General features: G+C 38.7%; 1 long non-coding RNA gene across 1 annotated transcript in view; it reads left to right on the forward strand.

Moving 5' to 3' along the window:
- The window catches only part of LOC140896384 (uncharacterized), a 104,157-nt gene that overhangs the window by 54,113 nt on the left and 30,078 nt on the right, over positions 1–19,966 (forward strand). The gene's annotated exons all lie outside the window — the stretch shown is intronic.

The following is a 19,966-nucleotide window of genomic DNA, read 5'->3' on the forward strand; positions in this document are numbered from 1 at the left end:
CCTACTCGTTAGACTGGAACATTTTCAGGTCTGTTTAAAAGTTGGACCTGAGCTCAGGTTTTGGATTGTGGAAGCCCCAGAGGAGGAGGCAGGTCTGTGGTGCTTCTCCAATCCACCCATATGTCACCTCAGATGAATGGCAAGAAAAACCCACTTGTTAGAAAGCAGAGGTGGAAAAAAAAATGGGATTTGACGAGGTTAGAGGAACAGAGCTCCTTCTCTGGAAACCAGAAGCTCCCCAGACCGAGAGAAAACACTCTCACATTTTCCAGGCCATGCCTAATTTCAGACATAATTTACAAGATCAAAATACCTCAGTGATCAAAAGTAGGCACTTCTTGCATGTTTCTAATTTTTTCCCCCGCTCCACTGAAAACAGTCAGATCGAAATTCAACCAGACTCCTTTTACATGCAAGAAGTCCTAAGTATTCCTAACAGAGCTTTTTCTAAATTAGAACAAACATATCCAGTGGCTTGCCAGCTTTTAAGTACTTTTTCTTTTTTGTCAAGTAGTTGTCTCTTTGTTTGTCTGGGGAAGGTCTCGTTCCTCCCTTTCCACAGAGGTGTGTTGACCTCTGAACTACCCAAAAATAGCCCAACTGCAATAATTTCAACAATATGCTTAATATCTGACCTGGTGTCTGGTTTTCTTCTTAAGTTCTGATGTGTTACATCATGTCACACCAGCCAATGGGACAAAGCAGCATGTGGCAGAACTTGAAGATGCTGATGTACACAAAAGGGTTGTGATTTTTAGTGGTTTTCTTATTGGAGAGTCAAGTGTTTTCTTGGTGGGACTGGGAGCGAGGTTAGTTTTTTTCCCCAACCGTCATTCAGATCCATCATCGTTCAATGCACACATCCAGTAAATTGTTTCAATAGAGCTGTGATTAGGAGAAGTATGTGTCACATAATTCGCTGCAGCCTCCTGCCTGAGGACTGTACTGTTTATATCATGGCCTTAATTGCTTTTGGGTGTGTGTGCGCGCTTGACCAAATTCATTTAGAAACAGCATGATAAAATACCTCTCTAAACCACTGATGTACCTAGGAATTGCCATACTAGAACAGGCCAATGGTGCATCTAGTCTGGAATCTTCAGGGGCCATACAATTCCCATAATGTATCTAAACAGTGCAACTGTATAGCCTGGAGAGAAATTGTTTCATGGGTGAAGCTTATGGCCTAAATCCTTTTAGAGAATCAGCAAGATCCACCCGCTCAGGAACACAGGAGAACTAGGTTCTACTCCCAGCTTTGACACTGATCTATTATGTGACCTTGAGCAAATCATTTCACTTCTCTGTTCCCTTTCCCATCCTTTCACTGTCTTTTTCTGTTTAGACTGTATGCTCTTTGGAGCAGCAACTTTCCCTTATTGTGTGTGTGTACAACACCCAATATAACTGGGCCTTGAACTCGTTTGGGGCCTCTAGGTTTTATTCTAATACTAATAACTAGCAATAACAATTTGACTATAGCTACGGTAACTGCAGATGCTATTCTCATTCTTATAATTGTCAAATCCTTTTGTTTAATCTTTCTAATCTATTTGCCTCAATGATATCCAGTGGCAGTGAGTTCCAAAGGTTAACTATAGACTAAGTGAAAAACTTTCTCCAAGACTAATTTGTTGCCCTTAATGAATAAAAATTGGGCAGACACAGTCTCATTAGTACTAGGTGATTCATTAAAAGCACAATTACATAGGGAATTCAGCTAATTGGTTGGATAACCCAGGATACATTTGTAAAAACAAACCCCTCAAACCTGAAGTGCTCAGACTTGCTAGTCATGTACTGAGAAGTTTACTTTAAAAGCAAACGTTTAGGTTAATGGGATCCATATGATATAAATTCCTAATAATTTACCATGGGTGGGCTTATTGAACTGCTTATCATAACAGAAGTCGGGATGTTTCAAAGGATCTTTTTTTTCAGAGACTCACTGCAGACTTTTTTCACCCCAAATCTTTAGGAAATTCAGCTAACACTCCATTGAGAAGATATGTTAGCTGTCACTCATGTCACAATTTGAACGGATTCCTTTTCAAACTTCATTTCTTTTAATCCTTTGACAGCAGGACAACGCCTTTGGTAGAGAATCAGAGCCCGGATTTTAATACTCAGTCCTGGAGGAAAATGTTCTGAGAAGAATCACTGATTAAGATGTTGCTACTCAACCTTGGTGATTGTGGGCCACGGGTAAAAGTGCTGGATGGAGTGGTGGCTGGAGTTTGTCTTTAAAAATTAAAAGAAAAACTCCAGCATCCATGGAAGTTTTTCCATTGACTTTTACAAGTATCAAAACAGACCCATAAAAAGATTTTGATCACTATCTCGAAGTACAGAGAAGAGTGAATCATTACAAACAATTGTTTAAAAAGTCTTTTGAATAACTAACCATCAGATAGGTATCCTCTGGATAATCTGATGACATAATTTAAGATTTAGGAAAAGATTAACTTTTGAATGCATGAGTGCAATCACTATTAAACTAGCTAAGAAGAAATTTCTAAAAATTAATAGCATTTACTGTAAAATAGCTTTAGAAAGACAACGTGGGTGAGGTGTTATCTTTCATTGGACCGACTTCAGTGGGTGAGAGAGACAAGCTCAAAAGCTGTCTCTCTAATATCCTGGGACCAATCCGACCACAACAACTCTGCATATTACAACAGCTTTGAAGGTCTCTGGCCTTCTTCATGCATCCCAGTTAGTGCTGGTTGTAACTTTTCCCTCAGAACTTTTTTTAAATGGACAATTGAGGCTTTGATTAAATTAAAATGTAACATGAAAAGTGGCTGCTTTAAAAAAGAAAAAAGAGAGGTGTCAGAGAACTGGGTTTTTTTCAGCAGATTCTGGCCAAACTTTTTTTAGATTTTTTGCCAGCATTTGGGGCGGGGGTGATGGAAAGGAGAGAGCTTTAGATTTTTCAATAAAAAGTCAGCATCTGACAAGGGAAAAAAATTCTGACCAACTCTTATTCAAATACTGAGCTACATTTCCCATGTCTAAAATTACTTAATCAGTCTATATGTCTTGCTGGGAATTGCAACATTGCCACCTTCAGGAGTTCAAAAATCTTGAGTGCGGAACCCCCAAAATCATGAGATTTATTTAAAAATAAAGAGAGAAATGTTTTGTCTTTGTATTTGCCTTCTTCTTTTTGAGACTTCAGGGTTCACATTTTCAAGCTTTTCTCTGCAACCCTACGGGTGAGAATCTTACATTTAAAAAAATGAAAGGTGAGGGTCTCACATAATCATGTGACTCCAGGAGCTGGTGCTTTAACAAAAAAAATCAGTATCAATAAAATCACCAGAGTTGGTAGGGAAGTAAGTAAGTAAGTAAAATGATAGGTCTCAGTGAGGATCAGTCTTTGGTATGTAATAGTAATATTGCAAGCAGTGGTTAAATAAGGGGTTTACCATTCAATGTGTTTAGTTTAACTCACACAGTTCTCAGAATAACAGCCATGTTAGTCTGTATTTGCAAAAAGAAAAGGAGTACTTATGGCACCTTAGAGACTAACCAATTTATTTGAGCATAAGCTTTCGTGAGCTACAGCTCACTTCATCGGATGCATACTGTGGAAAGTACAGAAGATGTTCTTATACACACAAACCATGAAAAAATGGTTGATTATCACTACAAAAGGTTTTCTCTCCGCCCACCCCACTCTCCTGCTGGTAGGAGAGTGGGGTGGGGGGAGAGAAAACCTTTTGTAGTGATAATCACCGATTTTTTCATGGTTTGTGTGTATAAGAACGTCTTCTGTACTTTCCACAGTATGCATCCGATGAAGTGAGCTGTAGCTCACGAAAGCTTATGCTGAGATAAATTGGTTAGTCTCTAAGGTGCCACAAGTACTCCTTGTCTTCATACAGTTCTAATATTTATACAAAATAACCTAAGAAAATAAGAATTTGTGATGAATTTTTCTTCTGACATGCAATAGAATAAATGTGTGATTGCGTGGCTTTTAACATTGTCTCAGTGGAACAGAGGCTATTAGAAAGCTTTGTTTAATTACCTACCCCTTTAAATAGCAAAGTAGGCAAGTGCAGTGTTGCATGGAACAGCCTTATCGTGTGGGTATGGGGGAGGGGGAGGTGTTTTTTAAAGGACAAGTTCGTTTTCCTAGTCATCTTTGGGAAAGAAAAATTGTCAACATTATGACAGGTGTGAAAATGGTCATTTACTTTCCTGGTTTCCTGTTGAACATGTAGTTAGAACATTTAAGACACCACAAACTCTTATCATGACTGTTTCAGTATTTATACACAAAATAAACACCAACCATTTAGCATTAGCCTGGGTGTCTTAAAAAAATAATAAGTAAAAATATGGAAGAGAGCCCTCCCAGGTGTAACTCTGCTTACCGAAAGATATTGACTCAGGAGGAAAGATTACAACAGCTAAATATTTATGGTATGACTGGGCAATGACTAGTGGGGACATAATAGCAGTCTGCAAATATCTGAAGAATAATACCAGCAAAGAATTATTTAGGGGGATTAAAATGGAGAGGGATCTAACTGGGCTTGGCAGAATTCACTGTTTATTTTAAAGCTTTTTTCCTGATTTTGTATCAATTTAAATTTTCACAGTTGCAGGAAATTATGGGGTTTATGGATGGGGTGTCAGGCAATGGAGGGAGGGATACTAATGACAGTGGACACGGAGATTCGAAAAAATTAAAGCTTTATAGCCATTAAAACACAAATTGTCAAAGTCACATGTCAAAGTATATAAATTAAATAGCTTAAATCAAACTCCAATGCGTTCTCAAGCAGCATTGTTCTCACTTAGCTTATTTATACATTTTGATGATTATCGATGGAAATAGTCTCCCATCAATTTTTGTGAATCCATGTTACCAGCACTAACTGAAAAAAATCGAATCCTCCCAAGCCAAGGTATAACTAAAAGTAATATAATAAAATTAAGAAAGAGACAATGTAAGCTAATTCAGGAAGAACTTCCTCACAGAAAGGTCCAGTAGCCTGTGCAGTAGTATCCCAGGGGAAGTGCTAATAAGCTCCGTTGTTGTGAACGTTCATAAGTATACCAGACAAAACACCAGAAGGGGACAAATTCATATAGGAGTTATTTTTGTAGGTCTTTTCATCTCTAAATTGTATGATTCTGTAAAATATGAGGATACCGTTAGATATGTTGGATAGTAAAATGTGAAAGCATGGCTCTCCCCTGAGTCATTTACTGAACAACGCTGCTTGATGTTATAATTCCCCTTCTGAGATATCTAATGGTACCCCAAAGCTTTGTCATCACTAGCTGCAGTTCAGTTAAAATTCGCAAGCTTGTGTTCTACACAACTGAAGACCCAAGTTGCCAAACCTCACCATCATAAATGGTACTGGTACTCAAAATTATCTCCAAACAGTTTGTTGCAGGTGTAACAGGGATCATTGTATCCTATCTCTCACAGCATGATATATTGCAGGATATATAAAACAAGCAGCTGCGTCGAGGTAATGGAGTACGTTGGTATGCTAGCTCTCAAGCACCAACCAAAGTATAAGTGAACCTGACTTTGGAAGTCTTGTTCTTGTCCTTAGTGGCCAGCTGAACAGTTCAGAATGCCACCAGTTAATATGTTACCATTCCTCATCTCCGCACAAGAGAAGCCTGGATTAGGAATGGCGGGTAGGAGGGCATGTTACAGGAAAGGATTGAGGTACCCTGGCAGAGACATGAGGAGGACGCTAGTAGGCTACCTGTCAGCACCGTGGCTAGCTTTGACCAGGGGTATTAAATCCTCCACTTCCTGAGAAGCAAATACACACACAGTTTTAAAATAAATAGGAAAAGGGGGGCACAAAATGCCGAACACTTTACAGTAGCACCTTTCAGATCATACTAAGGCTGTCTCACTCCCAGGACTTCTCTCTGTTTCTGGTCATTTGAGGGATGAGGTTAAAACACTAAATCCAGATGCCCCAGCATCTGTTTAAAACCAGCAAACATGGATTTTACTTGTCTAGCAGCCGTAAGCACTGGCCTACAAAGCTCACCGCTAGGAGGCATCAGAAGTAACACTGAGAGAATTTGCAAACTGAGATTTCTTATTGCTACGCTGTAAGATTATTGTGTTAGTTAAAGGCTTAAAAGGCTTGAAAAAGCTGGGCTGGAGAGTTAGTGAAAGAGAGAGCAGTGTTTATTGAGCAATAAAAGAAACATTATATTTCACTGCTCAGCTAAACTGCTCTACAGAAGCAAATCCCCATGCCTTATAATACAGGGTGTAATAAATACTAATACCATAAAGGGGTCTGTTGGAAACAATCAGCAAGGCCCTATCTCAGTGTAATCAAGCCTCCCATAAAATTAAGGTCTAGCTTGTGCTCCCTGCTTTATTGTCTGACAGTACGGAAAGCCTCAAGGCTCCTTCACTCCGGACGTGTTTGAGTGTCTATTATGAAGTTCTAGTTGGGTTCACCTCTTGAACAGCTGCACTCTGGTTACCCTCTCTTAGGGACATCTTTCCAAGGCCAAGGGTTAGGTTTCCTTCTAAGGATTAAGCGTTAGGCTCATGTCAACAAGGTGGTCGTGGAGATATAGGCGAAGCAGGAAGGACTTATGAGGCTGGTGGAGAAAAACCCAATGATTTTCAGACAGTAGATTAATCCTGATAATACCTTGTTGGGTCATTTTTTCTAATGAGTCAGTTGGGTCAAGTTCCCCTGGCAACCACAAAGTCTGCCATTAATAAAATTAAAAACTCAACCATAATTTCTAACCTCCCCTTGCCCCCTTTCAGAAGCTAAAAGATAAATAGCATGTAAAAACGAAAGCCTCTTTTTTTTTGCCTTTGTAAATATATTCTTGCTTTTTCACATTCCTCCCCATAATTCTGAATTGTTCTGACCTTCTCCATGTTGCCTGGGCACAGTGATATCCAGAACATATGGACTTAATTGTCTGATAGAAGCAGGGCAGTAGTCAAGTTTTTCCACTGACCTTTCACAGTGCAGTCCTGTGTATATTACTTATCTGTGTTACTGGCTGCATCCACACATCTGTACCTGAGTTGGGCTGGTCAAAAGCCTTTTTCCTTCTGCCAAGTAAAGTAAATAGTCTCATGTTGAGACTCTATCTGACATTACAGTTGTTAGAGCTGGTTGAAATTTATTCCTTTTTTTTTTTTAAAGAGGTCTTTTTCTAACTGAGTTTTGTGTGTGTATGTGTATGTGCAAAATTTATGTTTTGTTTGAGGTTTTGGGGTTATCCAATATGAAAAAAAAAGTTTTCCAAAATTGAAATAAAACAAAGCCTGAACATTTTTAGTTTTCAAACCAAAAACAGGTTTTTAAAAACTGACAAATGCCTGGATTTTGGTTTTTCTTCAACAAGCCAAAAAAATTCTGTGAAAAAATTGTAATTGTCACTTTTTTTCATCCTTTACAATTTTGTGCATGAAAAAAATGCTATTTTCCAACCATCTTTAATCATTATTGAACTTCCAGATTATTAATTAGCTTTCTCTAATTTTCTTCTGGTCATATTACACAAGGTTTTTCATTTGATGGAAACAAATGAAGAGATTATGGGGCAAACCAAGCCTGCTCAAACTAGTAATCCCACTGAAGTAAATGAGATTCCTCACAGGAATTGGATTCCATATATATATATATATATTATTCCAGTTCTATTTATGTCAGTATTACATTCTGGCTAAAAAGGCTTTTGTAGGTTAATATGAAGCTGGAGATCATGAACCTACCAATGATGGACATCCAGAATTAATATTTTTGTGCCCAAAATATCCAGATATTTATGCCACCCACTTGATTTAGCATGGCTGTAAAGAATAGAATGATAGAAGACAGATGGTCTTGTGGATAAGGCAATACACTGAAGTTCAGGAGATCTAAGCTTTGTTCTGGATTATATCATAGGCTTCCTGTGTGATCTGGGTAAGTCACTTGATCGCTCTGTGTCTCAATTTGCCCATGTGTAAAATGGAGTTAATAATAGTCCCTGCTTCAAAGGGGTGTTGTGAGGATAAATTCATTAATGAATATGAGGTACTCAGATACTACACTGAAGAGTTATATTAAGAAAGCCTACAAATACAATGTACAATGAAACTTGATCTTTTGCACTGATCTACTGATTATCTTTCCATCTCATGTAGTGACAAGTGGCATCTTATCAATATAGCAGAATCATGTTACATCCCATCTCTAGTGCTTAAAGGAGGAAGGAGTGAGCTGAATCAGTTAAAACAGGGTCTGGTTTTTTTTTCACATTAACATAGTTTTATTTGTTTCTTTCCAGAGAACTACAGTTGATCCATGATGCAACAGCAAATTAAAGTGTTGTTCATTTTATCTTTGAACCACATTTCTTTTGGAGTTTCAATAATGTTTCATTGAGGACAAACCACAACAAGTTTGCAGGGTAAAACCTTGGTGTGTGGTAGCGGTGGGGAGGAAGGAGCTAATTATTATTAGCTCAAGAAGCATTTTTAATCTGACTCACTGGATGTGATTCTACTTTCACTTACATCAGTTTACTCTAGTCGCTTCGGTGGATTCACAGCAACATCTAAGAAAGAACACACCTCATTTCCCCCGGCCTGTAACTTTAAAACAGCCAAACACAGTTTATTGGGTTTTGGTTTTTTTGGTTTTTTTTTATTAAACTCACCTTAGGATCAGACTAAATATAATCAATTTTAGCCATAAAGTAAATTTTTAGAGAAAGTTATACACAAAGATATAAAAACAGTGGGTTAAAATAGAATGACTTTTAACCTAGTTGCTTGCGGTGTTGTGGTAGCTATATTGGTCCCAGGATATGAGAGAAACAAAATGGAAGAGGATAAAACATAGGTAAAATACGACTTCACCCACCTTGTCTCACTCTACCTTGTCTTTCAACCTAGGTTTATTATGTTTATGGTGTTACCCAAGCTCTGAGGTCACTCATGATCATCACAAATGGGGTTTAAATATCAAAGGAATCTTAGCAGTTCACACTTTAGGTGACCAAGACAATCATAACATATATATTTCCTATTTCTTGTATAATTGAAGTCTCATTTTTAATGTTGCAGCAACAGTTTCTCTATGGTCCCTGAAAAGAAAATTGGTTAGTCTCTACGGTGCCACAAGTCCTCCTTTTCTTTTTGCAAATACAGACTAACACACTGCTACTCTGAAACCTGTCTATGTACCCTAATACCACCATTTCTCTAAGGTAGTGGTACACATCTGTAATATATTATGGAAGTAATTTGCACTTAATTGCAAAGTGCATTGATTAGACCATTGCATAATAATTAAACTTAATTAACTTTTTACAGTGCATTGGTATTTAAGTGACATACTTGAACTGGCTTATCAGTTCTCATTAAAATGCTTGTTTGAGGTGTTTATCTTAAAGTGCTATCATCATATCTTTCTAATTTCAGGTGAAGGCAAGGCTGGGGATTAACAAATGGGTGTCAGTCTTTGACACAGAATGAGTCACTGAGCATTCTCAATTGTTTCCATGTGTATGTCATCAAATGTTCATCTCAATTCTATAAATAGTGACCAATCTGCTTTTCTCCCCCTGCCAATTAAACAAGATGTGTAACATTAGTAGGGTAAAGCTTATGCTCAAATAAATTTGTTAGTCTCTAAGGTGCCACATGTCCTCCTTTTCTTTTTACAGATACAGACTAATACGGCTGCTACTCTGAAACCTGTCAGTTGTTAGTGAGAGTCGTTCAATGAATTCTAAGGGAATAATTGTGTTTTCTAGGATTTAGATAGTAATTTCAGGCACAATCATCAAATGACTTGGCATTTCCTGAAAAAGGGTAAAATTTGGAGGGATTACTCAGAATAGAAGTTAATCAGAGTTTTAGCTAGGTGAAAAAGCTTAAGGACTTGGAGTTTGGCTTAGCACATAATGTTTTTAAAAAAAAAAAACAGCAAAACTTATGCTGTTACATGGTCATGGTTAGAGTAGGGGTTTGAGCCTACCTCCATTAAGGTCAGTGGCAAAATGCGTGATTGGCTATGGAAAAAGAGTCCTATTTTCATACTAAATAGGAGAGCCACTTCATTATACTTTTAAGTGGTAATTTCACCTAACTCTTTCACCTAACTGTTTTAAGAATATACAATTCAAACTATTCAAACTTTGAAAACTCAAAGGATTTGAGATGGAAGATTGAAGTGAACTGACTTAAAATATAAACAGCACTTTATTTGCTATTGAATCCTAACTCAAATACAGCTCTGAAGAGAGACCAGTTAAATTATATTAATGAGGAGAAGAGGATATATTTGATCTGAAGTTGTAAGAGCAATAAAGAGACACTAGCCAAATGGAAAGAGAGTTGCAAATAAAACAATGGGTTTCAGAGTAACAGCCGTGTTAGTCTGTATTCGCAAAAAGAAAAGGAGTACTTGTGGCACCTTAGAGACTAACCAATTTAAAACAATATTATAGTCAACAATTATGAACCACTTGGACAAGGAATAAAGTATACTCTGTATATGCCATATCCATTTTTTTTAAAGTATATATGGCAATTGGTCAGAGCTTTCTGAACAAGAAAGCGATAATTAACAAAAGAACAGCTAAAGCTTTGCTGGCTGCCACCTATTTCTCACCTAAACATTTAAAAATATGGTTAGCCAGCTGTGTTCTAACCCACCTGTAATTTATCCATCTCATATTAATATTCAACATTTTTAAAAAAATAGGGGTAACTGGAAAGATGTGAGTGAGGCTGTATGATACAGTGGAAAAGATTCAAAATTAGGAATTCAGAGGACCTGGGTTATATTCCCAGCTCTGCTTCAGACCTCCTGTTGAACTTTGAGCCTCGGTTGCCCATCTGTAACAAATGGAGATAATGATGTCCATGAATGTTAAGACTAAGCTGAACTGTACCAAAATATAGAAAACTAAAAATAAATATATAAATAAAAATAAACAAAAAAAAAACCAAAAAATTCAGCTGTATCATATTAAGAGATGCGTCTCCCCTGTTCAAATACATTGAGTTTTGGATTTTCGATAGCAAGTGACTGTATATACAAAATATGTATCCGCTGCTTGCATAAACAGAGCAAAACTGATCCCTAGGCTTTACCTCATCCTGAGAGCTCCTCAGCTTCCCCGATGAACAGAGCCAGTGGAGTAATATTAATGGGATTATTTGTCTGGCAGACTTTGCCTTTTTAAAAAAAAATTTTTCACTATATTGTTTGACTAACCTTTTATTCAGCATTTCCCCAGTTTAAAGAGTTGCTCAGAGAATTTGCACGGTCACGTCACCAAATTCATTCTTTGATGAATCTTTCAGATAAAATATTTTTGCAGAAATAATGGTTTCCTTTTATTTACCCAGTTTGGTGACCACAGAAAATACAAGGAAAGGCCCATTGCAAAGCTCAGGAACGATACTCAAATTGATAGGGCTCCTTTTTTTGCCTCTCTAGATTATTTTCTAGCAGGCTGAAAATAAAATGCTAGTAAGATGTTAATCAAAGTATCCAAACATGTCCTGATTACTGCAGTGAAGGGCAAACAGAGAAGTGCCCTTATTTCACTACTGAGTTTTTAAATATCCTTACCCTTTATATCAGTCTGACTCCACTTTAAAGTTTGATAGAGGGGGAGAAGGGGGAAAGAGAACATCTATTTTTAAGCAGTAGGAGAGTTCAAGACCTGTTTGGTGGTTAGCTTAGAGCTTGATTCCCAATGTTCTTAGTGATTTCTTTCTGGAAGCGTGAAATGTCATAAAGCACCACAGTGATGCATTTATGAATGGCCCATTTGTCTCCTTCTCCTCTGGCAGTCCTTTTTCACCCCAGACTTGTCCAGAAGCCCAGAGCAGTTTAGCAGATCTAGCAGCTAGCAACTCCTGCTCACATGAATTATGAAAACAGTAATAGAGCTCAGCTGACTTTTATTTTATAAGCTGATGCTCTTTCTTCTGCTAACTAATTTTCTTTTTTACGAGAAGGGAGAGCATGAGGTGCGATGGTGCAATATTCCAAGGCACACAAGACAGTGCATTGATCAACCATTAACAAGAAAAATTATGGTCCTAAATCAAACTCCAGGTGTAAACATCCCTGAATTATATGGGTAGTTGAAATTCAATTCTGAATTTTGCAAATGGCCTCTGTCTTTATAATGAGCAGAGCAAACGCCAGATGTGGACACTCTTGAGCTTCAAAAAAAGAAAAGGAGGACTTGTGGCACCTTAGAGACTAACAAATTTATTTGAGCATAAGCTTTCGTGAGCTACAGCTCACTTCATCAGATGCATTCAGTGGAAAATACAGTGGGGAGATTTATATACCTAGAGAACATGAAACAATGGGTGTTACCATACACGCTGTAATGAGAGTGATCACTTAAGGTGAGCTATTACCAGCAGGAGAGCGGGGCGGTGGGGGGCCTTTTGTAGTGATAATCAAGGTGGGCCATTTCCAGCAGTTGACAAGAACATCTGAGGAACAGTGGGGAGGGGGGAATAAACTTGGGGAAATAGTTTTACTTTGTGTAATGACCCATCCACTACCAGTCTTTATTCAAGCCTAAGTTAATTGTATCCAGTTGGCAAATTAATTCCAATTCAGCAGTCTCTCGTTGGGGTCTGGTTTTTTTGTTGAAGAATTGCAACTTTTAGGTCTGTAATCGAGTGACCAAAGAGATTGAAGTGTTCTCCGACTGGTTTTTGAATGTTCTAATTCTTGACATCTGATTTGTGTCCATTTATCCTTTTACGTAGAGACTGTCCAGTTTGACCAATGTACATGGCAGAGGGGCATTGCTGGCACATGATGCCATATATCACAGTGGTAGATGTCCAGGTGAACGAGCCTCTGATAGTGTGGCTGATGTGATTAGGCCCTGTGATGGTGTCCCCTGAATAGATATATGGACACAGTTGGCAACGGGCTTTGTTGCAAGGATAGGTTCCTAGGTTAGTGGTTCTGTTGTGTGGTGTGTGGTTGCTGGTCAGTATTTGCTTCAGGTTGGGGGGCCATCTGTAAGCAAGGACTGGCCTGTCTCCCAAGATCTGTGAGAGTGATGGTTCGTCCTTCAGGATAGGTTGTAGATCCTTGATAACGCGTTGGAGAGGTTTTAGTTGGGGCTGAAGGTGACGGCTAGTGGCGTTCTGTTATTTTCTTAGTTGGGCCTGTCCTGTCGTAGGTGACTTCTGGGTACCCTTCTGGCTCTGTCAGTCTGTTTCTTCGCTTCAGCAGGTGGGTGTTGTAGTTGTAAGAATGCTTGATAGAGATCTTGTAGGTGTTTGTCTCTGTCTGAGGGGTTAGAGGAAATGTGGTTGTATCATAGAGCTTGGCTGTAGACAATGGATCGTGTGGTGTGGTCTGGATGAAAGCTGGAGGCATGTAGGTAGGAACAGAGGTCAGTAGGTTTCCAGTATAGGGTGGTGTTTATGTGACCATTGCTTATTAGCACTGTGGTGTCCAGGAAGTGGATCTCTTGTGTGGACTGGTCCAGGCTGAGGTTGATGGTGAGCTTCAGGGGTTCCTGATCTATTTGTAGTTTCTGGTGTAAATTTTGCAGCGTGGGCTTATCTCTTCTTAAGAAAACAAAACACTATTTAAAATATTCCACACCTGGGCCACAAAAATTGTAACACTGTTGTTGAGAGTGCCTCTTAACCCCCTTCTTCAAAGAGGCCAAAAATAGTCTTTCCCATACTGTAGGAGGCATAGGTTTAAGATTTCAGTAAAGTTTGTTTAATTAGAAGGGTTAGGAAATCATTTCAGAAGCCTTACTAGCAAATCACCTAAGAACTTCTCCTGGATCTGATTGTTAAAATCTGTTTCCACAAAAAGATTGCCCTTTACACTTTCCAGCAAGCCAGGGAAGCTTGAAACTGAAGGGATGGCTTTTTGCCCAGACAGAGAGGAACTGAAATAAATATGAACAAGGTTAAGAATTTTCTTTATTGAGAGCACCTGCTCCTATTTTATATGTAGCTGTAGTTAAAAATTCCTTCATTACATTAGCATGCTCTGTTCCAAAGGAGTGCAATGCAAGCCTTTTGGTACTGAGAAAGCTACTTTGTGACCTCTGATGGGAAGTACTTTCCTTGCTCCCTCCAAAGGATTTAATTCATTTCCAAACCAACGTAACGAAAAGGCCTCTTGCGGATACATACACATTGATTCTTTTATACTCAGTTCATTTGTGGCATGCGCTGGCAAACTGAAGAGATGCATTTATGACATTTTGGAGGAAGAAATACAGAGCAAAAGGGTGAAGGATTAATAGGCATAGGCCAGCTTTGCTCACACAACTCTGCCAATAAAATTAAGTCCTAACCTGCAGTCCTTAGTCCTATTCTTGTGTTGGCCACGTGCCTCTGAGATTGCTCCTCCATCCTGACCAGCAGTAACGTTTGCTATGGCAGTCATACGCCTCTCTTGTTCAGAGACTGATACATGGGCTAGCTGATGCCAAAACTGGCCTTTTGGTTAGTCAAGTTGGTAGTTCCCTTAACTCCAGTCAGACTACTTGCAAATCACAATGTAAAAAATAAGTCTATTTCCACATTTGTATATGAAGATTAGTCTGAACCTTTTCCATCAGGCTGGGAATGCTTCAGACTGAAGGGATGGCTTTTTGCCCAGACAGAGGAACTGAAATAAATATGAACAGACTTAATAACTCCTCACATGAATATGCGCTGTAGAATCAGGTCCCTAGCCTGTAATGTCCTTTGGGACAAAAAGTGCCAGATAAATGTATGAGAGAGAGAGAAAGAAGGTAAGTGAGGTAATATATTTTATTGGACAAACTTCTGATAAAGTAAAATTCCAATAAGACATTCTTTTCTCTTTCTCTTTTTTTCATATCCTGGGACCAACTTGGCTACAACACTGGAAACAAACATATGATTGACTCAATAATGATGTTATGCACAAGCACTTGGACACAGGAATTGTCAGAGTGGTTCAGATCAGTGTCTTGTCACCAACATGAGTCAGTACCAGATGTACCAGTGGAAGGTGCAAGAAATCCTGCAAGTTCCCTGCTCCCAGGGAAAGTTTCCACCTAATGCCCAGTACTTAAAGTTTGGCTTTATATCCCTCCCAAACTTGTTTGTGTTTAAATATTTATTACCGTCTTTGAATCTTGCTTAGCTCTTGGCCTTAGTGATATCTTGTGGCAGGAAGTTCCACGGGGTAATTTTGCCTTGTGTGAAAAAGCATTTCCCTTTGATCAGTTTTGAATGTACTAAGCTTCCAAATTTGTTTTTAAAATACAAGATTTTATCAATATTTATGTGAGGTGAATGCTTCTACCTATTAGGTAGACAATAACATTTTAAAATTGCTCTGTTTATTAGGAATGGCTGTTCAGTGCCCTGCATGACAGAGTTCATGGGTCTGAGTGGATCCCTTCACGCTCCAGTCTCAAGCCAAGTGAACAGGATGTTGATTGCAGGGAGGAGTGGAGGCTAGTTGCTAGGATGCCTACAGGTTAATATTCTGGAACTGTGCTTTGTTTCAAACGCACAGATTACCTGTTACCCACTGTACTGTGTAACATACACCTATAGCATTATACAAATAATCACAGTTTATTTGAACTGGTAGAAAATTCTGACATGGCACATTCAGGGCAGTAGGCTCTGTCAGGTAAGATATTTGCTCCGAAGTAAGAGAGACCAACCAGTTGGTGTGTGACTAAATTGTGGCTTTAGTTTTATTTTGACCAGTGTGGTCAGTTGTTCCATATACAGTCACTGGGGACTACTTGAATGGGATAACATCAAACAATGCTCCTCAGATATGATGAAGTGTAATTGAATCTGAGTTTCTTGCCCTATAAATGTGTTTTCTGGGATTCCTTCCCTCTTCCTTTTTAGTTTTATAGGAAACAATTATTGTAAATGCCCTGTTGTGCCCAATAGCCCAAAGTGTTTTATTCCTCTCTGTCCTGCACACATTGTACCTCCGAGAGCTGCTGTATACTCAGTCAAGACCCAATCTTCAGACCCGGATAAATAAATAAAATTCTACGAAGTCCATTGATTTCCTGGGTCTTTTGAATAGGATATTTCTGAGGGATGGAGAGAGACATTACAAACAATATCTAAATCTGACAACTTAAGGAAGGACACAGCAATCCCTGATCCATAATTAATTCCTTGAAGGATATAAGCATGGCAGCAAATCCAGAATCTCTTTGCAATCTGCTAAATATTACAGGAATGAATGGCTGGCATAAGGAAAGGAATGCTGACTTAATACAACAATATAGACTTTCTGTTTTAGCTTTTCCTGGGTTGTGTTTAGTTTATTTAGTGTATAGCTCATGGGTACTTGCTGTTTCATATTTAGGAATAGAAGCAACACAGATAGGGTTACACTGAAAAATATGCAAGTTGCTATTAAACTTTTGTTACCTGTAGGTAAATTCTGCACCTGCACAGGACCTTAGACTGTAGAGGACTATGTTGGACTAGCTCCATATTGTGTATATATATCCCCGAATTCTAGTTTGGCAGTAGGACTCTAACATTATTGACCACACTCCCTTCTAACCTTCACCCCAACAATACACCCATCTCTGGACCTAAAAACTACTTAGTTAGAAGGCTACACTCAGAAAGGAGTGTAAAAGAGTAAGCCTAAATTGGTTGAATTTACATTCTTTTTCCCCCTAGTTCCCTTCTTCTGATAACGGAATTCTCCATTGGTCTCTTAGCGATACAACAACTTTGTGAAATGATATACCCTTCCACATTACCTCTGAATTTAACCCAGAATACTTAGGATAGTGGCCTGTAAAATCAGACCTTTTGCACAAGTGTGATTGTATAAAAAATAAACCCACTGTGTCTAACCTGAGCATCCCATCAACCTTTGTAGTTAAATCTGCAGCCAGCTAAGTTAGTAAAGTCCCAGGGCCTGATGCTTCACTGACTGGCACTCTCAGCAGTCATTTGCCCCAGGGAAAATTCCACCAAATCAGAATGATGGTGTTTTACACTGCATTCGTGTAAATAACTATATGAGGTATAAGGCAATGGTGAATCAGGCTCCCAGAGCACAAAGTATTATTTTAGGCCCTATCCTTAGCTTCCCCCGCCCCCCGCCAAAAAAAAACAAACCAAAAAAAAACCCACACCAGCCCTACCAAAATAGAACACTCCATTTCAAACACAATTCTCCCCTGGGAAGATGAGAAAAAGAACAAACCACATGTGACAGATGTGAATCATATCATTTAGTGCATTACTAGAAGATGCTCAGATGCTAGTGACGATGATATAAGACCCTATGTAGAGTGGAATGGACTAGCTGGTGTATATTGACATAGTCCATTGATGTAGCTTTAATGGAACCAGCTGAGGATCTGCCCCAGTGACAATAACTTTTCCAAGCTGCAGACTCCTAAAGTTCTTTTTTTTTTTTACAGTGAATAAATTAGCTTTGTCCTCTGGGTGGCACTTTCCTCTCCTCCCTCATTGTGAGCTGTTAGCAATTTGTGTCTTTTATTTCTCATGTTGCTCTCTTTATGGCTTCTAATACTCAAACGGGTTGTTTCTACTGATCCAGAGCAAGCTCTAGCTAGACATGGCAAGCCAAACGATGTGGTGTTTCTAATGGACTATCAATGTTCTGTCCCAAAGAAACAGAACTGAAGCAGAAAAGAGCCTTATGTTACCAGACATTACCGAGCTCTTGGTGTTGAAATGCAGGTGATCAGTTTCCAATCAGATAAGATGATGGCAGTTCCAGATGACCCTGACATGAGTTTAAGGAATCTCCATGCATGGAATGTTGGGATTAGGTTTCACTTGGAGCCTGGACACATTTATAATGTTTCAGTAAATGAATAGGGAGTACTGTGACCCAGCAGGGAAATTTATGGTCCTGGTTGTGGCTCTGACAGGACGTTGGAGTGAGATATCATGGGCTTGGGAGTGGAGGCTCATCTTAAACTCAAATTGGGGTGGGGGTGAGAAGCAGAGATAAAGCAGCTGTTGAAAAGCTTGAGCCGATTGTCTCTGGCTCAAAGCGGCTAAACAGAATTTTCTCCCTGAAGTGTCAGACATCCACCAATTATCTATTAATTGAAAAATATTCAAGCCGTATTTTCAAGGATGGATCAAGTCCCATGTTGGGAGGTCCCAGCACTTGCCAATGGAATCTTTGGAGATTTAGTCCAATTACATGGAGGAGAAGGAGTATTTTTCACAGGGCAAGGAATTGTTCCTAACACTGCACATTAATACTTGAGCCAGACCAGGGAGCTTTGCGACAGAGTGACCTTTCACTCTATAGTTTGCAGTCACATAACTCATCTTCCACCACACCAGCCAGCCCCAGCAATTTATTGCACCTTTTTGTTTTTTAACGTCTCAATAGCTGATTCAGATGGGTCTCTTACAAGAAGTGGAAGCTAATCTTTGTCTAACTTAGTGTAACTATGCATTGTAACTCCTCCTCTGCTGCTCTTTGTGTGCTTGCTTGAGCTTTGGGAAACTTTGGTTACAAATAATGGTAGATGGAAAATGGGCTGAAAGATTCTCTGGACATTTTAGCAAAATTTGGGAGCATTTTTCATCCTGATTTTGTTTTATAACAGTCCCGTTTATGGTTGCCAAATTTTCTGCAGAAATATTTTTTGAAAATATAATTTTTTGGCTTTGAAATGGGAAAATCAAGCCCAAAATGTTTAGACTGTGAAGTAATACAGTTTGTAAAACACAACAATTCACTTTCAAAAAAATTCACCCAGATGACACAGCCAACCAATCAGAAGTTACACAGTGGCAATACAAGAAATAAAAATCAAAGACGACATAAGCAAAAAAGCATTTTGCAGAGCAACCAATAGGGTCTCCATTATTTTTTGTTTTAATCTGAAAGAGAAAACGTTTGAAACTTTTCCAAAAATGAATACCAAAACCAACCAAACAAAAAACTTCTACCACCTCTATCTGTGAAACTGGAGAAAATGTAGAATTTGTCCTCATTTGAATTTTTCTGGAAACTCAAAAGTCAACTAAGGTTCATCAAAAGTTTGCAGAGGTTCCCAATTTTTTTCAATCAATTCTGGCCTAAGTTTGTTTAAAATTGGACCCACATATCAAAACCACACGAAAATATGAAACTCTGTGGACTCAACTGAGTTTGGTTTTGGACTGAACTCAAACCAAAGTTCAAGGGGTTTGAACCCCAGGCAAACTGAAACTCAAACAAAAGGCATTCACAACTAGTTGAAACCAAAAAGTAACTGGATACCAAGGATGAAATCCTGGCTTCATTGAAGCCAATGGGAATTTTACCATTGATTTTAATGGGACCAGTATTTCATCTTGAATGTTTGCAGTTCACCAGAAGCTCAATCTGAATTCTATCACCCTGATATGACACTGGTAAATGTGCATGTACTAATTTCTAAAGGAACTATCCCATTATCATTAACTCTAAAATTTCAAGTCCTCAGTCAGCCACTTTGGATTAACACTTAACTTAAAACGAAACAAATATGAACCTCTGATTTACTTCTTACTTTTCTTGGGGTTAAGAACAACATCACATGTCAGCATACCTTCGATCTTTGCTCCAGGCCAACAGAGCTCAAACCTCTCCAGTTAAGAAAGAAAGGACTAAAAGTACTTTTTGGCTACATCTCTGTGCCTTCGCTTCCTACTTTTAGTCCATATTTTTATCCTTAGATAGTTTTGATTTAGCAGTTTTCAGCCTCCTATCAGTCATATTTAAGTGTTTATAGTAACTTTAATTTGAAAGGGCAGAAGTTGCCTGTTCCGAACTCCTTTCTGGACAGTTCACATGTTATGTGGTGAGAGAGAGCAGCTGATATTGCAGTGGCATTGCAAGCTGATAACAGAGGTTCGTTGGCTGGTTTTTCAGAGAAATCCACACTCAGGCAGCAGGTTTCCTGGAATCTAAACCATCTCACGTGG

The sequence above is a fragment of the Lepidochelys kempii genome, chromosome 12 (genome assembly GCF_965140265.1).
Source record: "Lepidochelys kempii isolate rLepKem1 chromosome 12, rLepKem1.hap2, whole genome shotgun sequence".
NCBI lineage: Eukaryota > Metazoa > Chordata > Testudines > Cheloniidae > Lepidochelys > Lepidochelys kempii.